At 39.3% G+C, this 7,728-nt stretch overlaps 1 long non-coding RNA gene across 1 annotated transcript; it reads left to right on the top strand.

The window, feature by feature from the left end:
- The first annotated feature begins 3,929 nt into the window (after positions 1–3,929).
- LOC129408056 (uncharacterized) lies at positions 3,930–4,477 on the top strand. The gene is made up of 3 exons (XR_008631803.1): positions 3,930–4,101; positions 4,179–4,254; positions 4,405–4,477. It is a non-coding gene; the product is annotated as an uncharacterized LOC129408056 (long non-coding RNA).
- Positions 4,478–7,728: the final 3,251 nt, after the last annotated feature.

Here is a 7,728-nt window from a genome sequence, read left to right as displayed (position 1 = left end):
AGTGGTTTCCCATCCAAGTACTAACCAGACCCGGTCCTGTTGAGGTTCTGAGATGTGACGGGATCAGACTTTGACAAACTAGTATGGCCACCCAGATGTTTTAAACCCACTCAAAACATCTGGAATAGAAAGATAAGAAGAAGATATAATAGTATGTTAGTAGTGGGAGTTATAGGCGAGTTTCATTGTTGACAAAAGTGCATGCTGGGAATTATTTTGGTCAGCGGCAAGAAACACGAATTCAACATGACGGATGGAGCGAGAAAGCACGTAAAGGGTATTGATCCCGGTTATTTATCCACTCTAACGGCAGAGGACCCAAGACCATTTGACCAGAAATTGGTCATAAGCATCGATGGAGCCAAATCACCCTTTTCAACCCCGACAAAAGGTGGACCAAACCAAATTTCTGGTCAGAATCGCCAACTACCTGGACAAATATTCACTTGGTCGATATCCACAATGACTTGGTGGAAACTCCTGGGCCATTCACAGCAGAAAAGATGAAAACCTCCAAGAGTCTCGATGTGTTGTTGAACTTGTTGGAGTCCACGGTTTGCTAGGATCTTCTACATTTGCTCTGCGAATGTTTGAAAGCCGTTTAATTCACCGTTAGCGGTTCTTTTCACTCAGAATACGAAAAAGACATTTTCCTTCTTCCGTGCTTCTATTTGTGCATCCGATAATGCAGCAGGAATTTACCATTATCGGGGATAAATACTCGAGGTTATGCACTGTGTTTGACGCTACCGTGTTTCTTGCCTCCGACCAAAATATTTCCCAGCAGCAACGCGGGCTTTTAATAACAATGACGTCAGCTGAAACTCGCCTATAATAGTTGTCTGTATACATTATAACATGCACTGTATTTAACTTTTTTATTCTTACTATTTTCTTTTTAATACTATGAACCAGATATTTGTGTTTTAATCTAAAGGCTCTTGTGAAATTCATGAACCTATTGAGTTAAGGAGCAGTTAAAATGAAAACTGCAACAAATAGGAACAAATATTTGGTGTTGTATAGTGAGATAAAAAATCTACAGTCACTTATTTAGATGATCAAATTAAACATGATCGATTTTCTTTTTGGGTATTTCTTATGATAACACGAACAGCTGATATAAAAACACATCATCATCAGATCTAAAACAGCCAATCCCAAACGTATTTCCCCTTTAGGACTTAAAATAAACCAAGATAATGGAGAGGAGGATATGAAGTGATGAAGTAACGGGATCCGCGCCAAATAAAATAAAAGTATATACAGTAAATCCATTCATTTGTCCAAGTGTACGAACTGTAGCAGTGTGTGATTTAGATGATAAGATTGCCGGGACAATGTTTTTTTTTTTAGTCCAGTTAATTTCCCTTGTGGATTGATTCTGTATTTCCAAGTCTACTTTTGGTCATTTCAAGTAAGGTGAGCTTTCTTGTCAGGCAAAGCTCCCTCTAGTGGTGGTTTGTAGCACAACAGGTTTAACAAAACATAATGGCTGCCACTATCGAGACCGCAGACACTGACTTTTTCTTTATTTTTACTTTAAAGGGCCCATATTACACTATTTGATCTATGTTATGAATATCGGCTCGAGCGTCCCCCTGGCTTGAAAGTCCTGGCAGGAATGTCCCCCTCCTCCCTCTAGATGCCAGATTCTCTTGGCTGCTGTGCCCAGGAGTGGGGGACATTCTCTCCAGCCTTTAGTATGTGATCTATTAAGTTAGAAAATCAGCATTCTATATCATAATAAAATTAAATGTGAATGTACCGAGACCAAATGTTGGGCCTTGTTTATGTCATTTTACCGATCTTCCCAAAGTTGCACACATTTTTTCAGTTTGTAATATCAATATAATCAATATAATCCTCATTTGCTTGCAGAGGTTTACAATGAAATCATATTTTAAATCATTTTTTCTTGTTCCCCATGTCCTATAACATCTGAAACTGCTGATTTGTGAAGAAATATGAATTATTTCCTTACCGGCCATGAACATAATTTGTAAGCAGTGCAACACAAGAAATTTAGAAAGCTACAGAATTTGTTCAAAAATCTGTGTAATTAATACAATATATATAATGAAAAAAAAAATGTTGTTTTTTAAATATGTATATAATTGTATATAATTATTAACTAAATTACTTTCATAAAGGGTACAATTCATGGAGACTTTCCAGCTTGGGTCTTCATGAATTGTACCCTTTATGAAACTAAGTTAGTTAATTTATATAGATATATAAAAGGAACAAAAAATATATATATAGATATTGTACACATTTGTTCATACTTACAAAAATATATATATTTGTGGTCTCAACTGTGCTGCAACTATTTCAGGATTACATAGAAATACATAGTTGAGACCTTCCTAAAAGTGATTCTGAATGATTTTTGAACAAATCAATAGTTACAGATGTTATAGGACATGGGGAACAAGAAAAAAATATTTAAAATACGACTTCATAGTAAATTTCTATGAGCGAATGAGGATTATATTGATATTACAAACTGAAAAAATGTGTGCCGCTTCAGGGAGATCAGTAAAATGACATAAACAAGGCACGACATTTGGTCTCGCGATATAGAATGCCGATTTTCTAACTTAATACATCACAGTGAGTGACGCGGTCGACTAAAGGTTGGTGAGATTGTCCCCCCACTCCCGCGGGCACAGCAGTTACCCGTGTGTCACCCAAGAGAAGGGGGGCGCCCGCAGGGAGGAGGGGGATGTTCAAGCCGACAGAATGGGACGTTCGAGCTGGGACTTTCAAGCCAGGGGGACGCTTGAGCCGGTGTGGTATAGGATTCTGACCCCGCGGTGAGGTGAACCCAGGGTCAACATACCATATAGTATTTTGACCCCGGGGTCAGAAACATATTATGTATCTGCAAATTAAAACAAGCAAATTAAGACTTATTTAAAAGTGTTTTTTTGAAGAACTCAGATGTATTTTTTATGTGGATTATAACGTTTGAATGTTAAAAATGACTTAGTTGTTTAAACACATATTTTTACTGAAAATGAGATAAGCAGTTAGGTAATCAAAGTGATGTATAATGATTTGGACTCTTGTTAAAATAGACAGGGGTGTTTAATTGAGTAGTTAAATAGGGGAAACATATGACTATAGTAATCTGACCCCCAATATGTTTATTATAACACAACATGACTAAATTCAAGTTCATTATCCTTACAAACCATTGCCTAAATTGACATTATGATGAAGGATTATCTGAACAGAGCAAACTAAAAACCATAACAATGTAAAATACAATATAAAAAGTGACAAGATTACTGCGTATATGCAATTTTAACAATGCGTTACATTTACACAAAATACCAAGTCATTCTCCATCAAAGCCTTCCTTAAAATACCTTTAAAGAAAGTGAATATGTAGCAATATATAATAAAAGTGAGAAATAATGATCAGATAAGTAACTACTAAAGAAAAAAGTCTAAATCCTACACTGAAAAAAAGGTCCGAGAGGGGTTGCTCAAATTGCAAAAACAAATTTGACAACAATAACATCATTTTTTTACGTTTCTCTGTCCAGCATGTTTAAATCTTACAAAGGTCACTTGATTGTGGCCGATGTTAGACCTGCATGTTTTAATCAGGTTGAGGAAACATGACTTTATTATAATCTCTGGTGAAGCTCCTCCCTCTGGAATTCTCCTCCCCAAAACTTTTGGAGGGAAAATTCAAATGTAACAGGACACAGGACAGATACAGGAGCAGAGACACACAGTGTGGAGCAGGAGGATTATGAAACTGATCTAGAGGAGAGACTTTTCAAAGATTTTATATGCTTCTCTGGACTAGAATGTCGTCATTGTTAAAACATGTTTGTGGTGTTTTATTTGAAATTAGAGTTAATGTAAGGACTCCTTGAAACAAATTGTTTTTGACTGTCCATCTACAAGAGTGTGACAGTTGTATTCAGATTTGAATGTGTTTGTTCCAGAGTCGTCTACAAACACAGAGTGACGTCCAGGTTCTGCTGGAGCTGTGGGGAAGTTCATGAATGTTACAGTTGATGTTTCAGAAAAAAGGAAGATGTTTGAGAACCAACAAAACACAGAGCACAGATGAACAAAGTGAGTAAACCAACTAAAATTATTTTAAAATTTTTCAAAATGAACTTCCTATTGAAACTGTTATCGTGCTTCTACAGGGTGATGTGGCACTAGGAGACTTTATACCAGATGCCCTCCCTGTTACTGTGTTTAGAGGAAGAAAAGCAGCACATGGTGAGTTTTGTTTCTGCAGATACACTTCTAATGTTCTTGTGATTCTGTTCTGGTCCATTATTGTAGTAATAATTGCTAAATGTATTTAAACATGTAGAACAGAGTAGATCATCAGAATGTGATCATCATGTGTTAACCTTGTGTCCACAGGCAGAGACCAGAGCTTCTTCACTGGAATAAATCTTCACACTGTCCAGCTCCAAACTGTGTGTCTCTGTCCCTGTGCTCTCTTTGTGTTTGATTCTGGTTAAGACAATACAGATCTGTAGAAAACTAAAGACTGTTTTTGTTTCTTTTACAGAATTAGATCAATTAAATTAAATTATACATACTTATACATTTCATGATAAGGTAACCATAAGATAAATATGCATATTCAGCATGATTTGTTCAAATTTCATCAACATGAAAAAGTGATGTTCATGTTCTGAGATAAATATGTGTAGAGGGGTTCGAAAAAAGTTTCAAAGCCTAAACATAATTTTATCGCGTGCAACCGCTTTCCATAACTTTTTTACGCAAATCCAGCAACCTTTTTTTTTCAGTGTATAGCGGGTTCAATATACGATGGGGGTCAAAATACTATCTCACACTGGTATTCAGGCAATAACATGAATGGTCCCAGTCCTGTACTTTTTCTGCCATAGTGTGAATGAACCTCCACGTTCACAAAGCCCATTCACACAGTCCTGACTTCCTCCTCAGAGCGGATATTCTCCACTTTCAGAACACGGGACTCCTCTCTCTCAGGACGCCCCAAACTTCCAACCTGGTCTCTCTCTTGTTTCCTCTCTCCTTCTTTCTTACTCTCCTTTTCTCTCTCTCTCCTCCATCTCTTCAGTCTGCTTCTTCTCTCGTCTCTTTCAACCTCTCTCTCCTCCTGTCTCCTCTTTTCCTCTTTCTCTCATTCTCTTACTCTTTCTCCTCCCGTTTCTCCTCCTGACCCCTCATTTCCTCTTCTTCTTCTCTCTCCCTCGCTCTCTCCTCTCATGTTTCTCACCTGAGACTTCCACACCAAACACTCTTTATCAGAGCCAATGAAACTCAAACCGTGACCAATAAAGTCCAGAGGATCAGAGGCTGTGTCATGTGTATATAATATAATAGAATAATGTGTCTTTATAAAGTGACAGTTTTGTGTGAACGTAAATAAAACAGACGCAGATAAAATGGAGATCGTTTACAGCAGAGCGGCAGGTTTACGCTGGTCTTTGTTTCACAGACAGACTCCTCTCCTCGTCCTCCAAACTTATCTGTCACATTCATTCACAGAGCAGAAGAGTTGGCGTCACGTCTAGTCTCCATGGAGATAGATGGATAAATTCCTGCAATATTTGTGATTTTACAAACTCGTGAAGTCCATCTGGTCGTCTTCCTTCATCTGTGTCTGGGCTCAGTGACTAAATGAACTTTCCAGTCACAGAGCAGCTCCGTGGCACTGTTTTATTTCTTGGATTATTCCGCTGTTCTTCAAATATTCACCTGAACATTGCACCTCTTCCTGATTGCTTTCAGCTAAAACCATTCCACAATGATCATGTGTACAACTTGAATCAACAGTTCGATCCCCAGGTCACCTGAGTCTTCCTGTGTGGAGTTTGCATATTCATGTGTCTGGGTGAGTTTCTTCTCTGCACTCTGGTTCCCCCATGCCCCAAAAAGATCTGAAAACAGAGTGTCGATTATTGAATCTGATTGGTCGAAGCATCACAACAGAAGAACAAGACAAAAAAAAAATCAAACTTACATCCAGAGAAAAGCAAATAAACAAAGCTCTCACCTTCTGCATATTTTTAAACAAACAAAATACCCTGTATTGACCCACTGCTGTTTGTGTCACCATGTTTGTTTTGGTTTCTTTGGGCTCTTCACCTTTCACTTTCACTCAAACCTCAGTCCTGTCACCACTGTCTCACCTGTCAGGGGCCAAGATCTTCTGAGTTTGTGAACTCACAGTTACTGCAGGAATCCATGTTGCTGTGCAAAGTTAGTCCAGACCAAGACTTAGCCAATCTGGCACCACCTAGAGCCTCCACTCAATGGTAAATGGTCACATTTTTCTATAGCGCTTTTCCGCCTTCAAGGCACTCAAAGTACTTTACAACAAGGAACCACTCACACATTCACACACCAGTGTACGCAGACACTGTGGGCAAGGTGGGTTAAGTGTCTTGCCCAAGGACACAACGACAGCATTCATCTGTGGGAGCTGGAATCACACCAGCCAACCTGTGAGTCAGTGGATCTGACCGCTCAACCTGTGATGTTTATGTCGAGAGCTGGAATTGAACTGCCAACCTTCAGATCAGTGGGCGAACGCTCGGAATACACCAGACACTTTGCAAGAACCCCGGAAGTTGTAGACCAACAGTAAAACAACAGTAAACAAAGCTTTCGAGATGGATGTAGATGAAGACAGACATTCTGTGTTGGCAATGATTCCCGAGATCGAGGATTTAAAGCCGGAACAAAGAGAATGTTTGATGAACTTTATCAAGGCGCATGGCGCATTACATACGTCACGACCAAATAGCAGCAACTGGTTAAATAAAAAAAGTACCTGCCGACCGTTGAGCGAACGAATCCTAATGCTGCGAAGTCAGACAGTTTCCACGAAGTGAAACCAGCTGATGAATCAGGCCACATCCCACTGGCCCTGACAGCAGCACTGAAGAACGAGTCAAATGCAGAGGATAAAGAACACAAAAAGGACAATAAAGTGTACTTAACCTTAATCGTAACTTTCTCTGAAGTTAAGATTTCAGACCCTCTGTTAGAAAAGTGTGAAGAATCTCCTCCGTCATCCAGGTAGAATCCATGTCGAGGAGAAAATTCAGTTTGTCGACTGGACAAAAGTTACTCATCCAAGCTGCTTCTTCAGTTCTGGTCAGACGCTGGTGGACACTTCCAGACAGATATAAGGAAGTGTCCACCAGCATTCTGACCAGAACTGAAGAAGCAGCTTGGATGAGCTTCGAAACGTCTTCAACCAAACTAACTTTGGACCAGTCGACAAACTGAATTTTCTCCTCGACTCTGTTAGAAAAGTTACATAGTGCACCTTTAAATGATTGCATGTGTTCTAACCTGACCCCCTGAGGTCACACGGTGGAAGCAGACCTCTTCCTGTACTACCTCCTGCTTCACACAAACGTCCCATTGACCCCACGTTAAACCCCTCCCTCTCTTCATCCTCCTCTCTTCTCCTCTCTTACCTCTGCTTCCTCTATCACCGCAACAGTGAACAAAAAAAAGAAAACAGAACAAACCTGCAGAGAGCGTGTGATGTTTTTGGCTCTGGGACTTCACATGAGTCAGGCCTAAAGTGAATCAGGAAAATTCTGTCATGTATTTTAACAGGACAAGATGAAGTCATTTACAATACTCAGCTGAAAAGGGTTTGGGGAAATAAAATGACCTAGAAAACAGAATAAGTCGAGCGTAACAGGAGTAATGCTGATTGTTCTGGTGGTT

The sequence above is a fragment of the Boleophthalmus pectinirostris genome, unplaced genomic scaffold (assembly GCF_026225935.1).
Source record: "Boleophthalmus pectinirostris isolate CB_2022bp ecotype Guang Dong unplaced genomic scaffold, ASM2622593v1 HiC_scaffold_15, whole genome shotgun sequence".
Lineage (NCBI taxonomy): Eukaryota > Metazoa > Chordata > Actinopteri > Gobiiformes > Gobiidae > Boleophthalmus > Boleophthalmus pectinirostris.
Note: the sequence above shows the minus strand (reverse complement) of the source record. Positions and strands in the feature narration are given on the sequence as shown.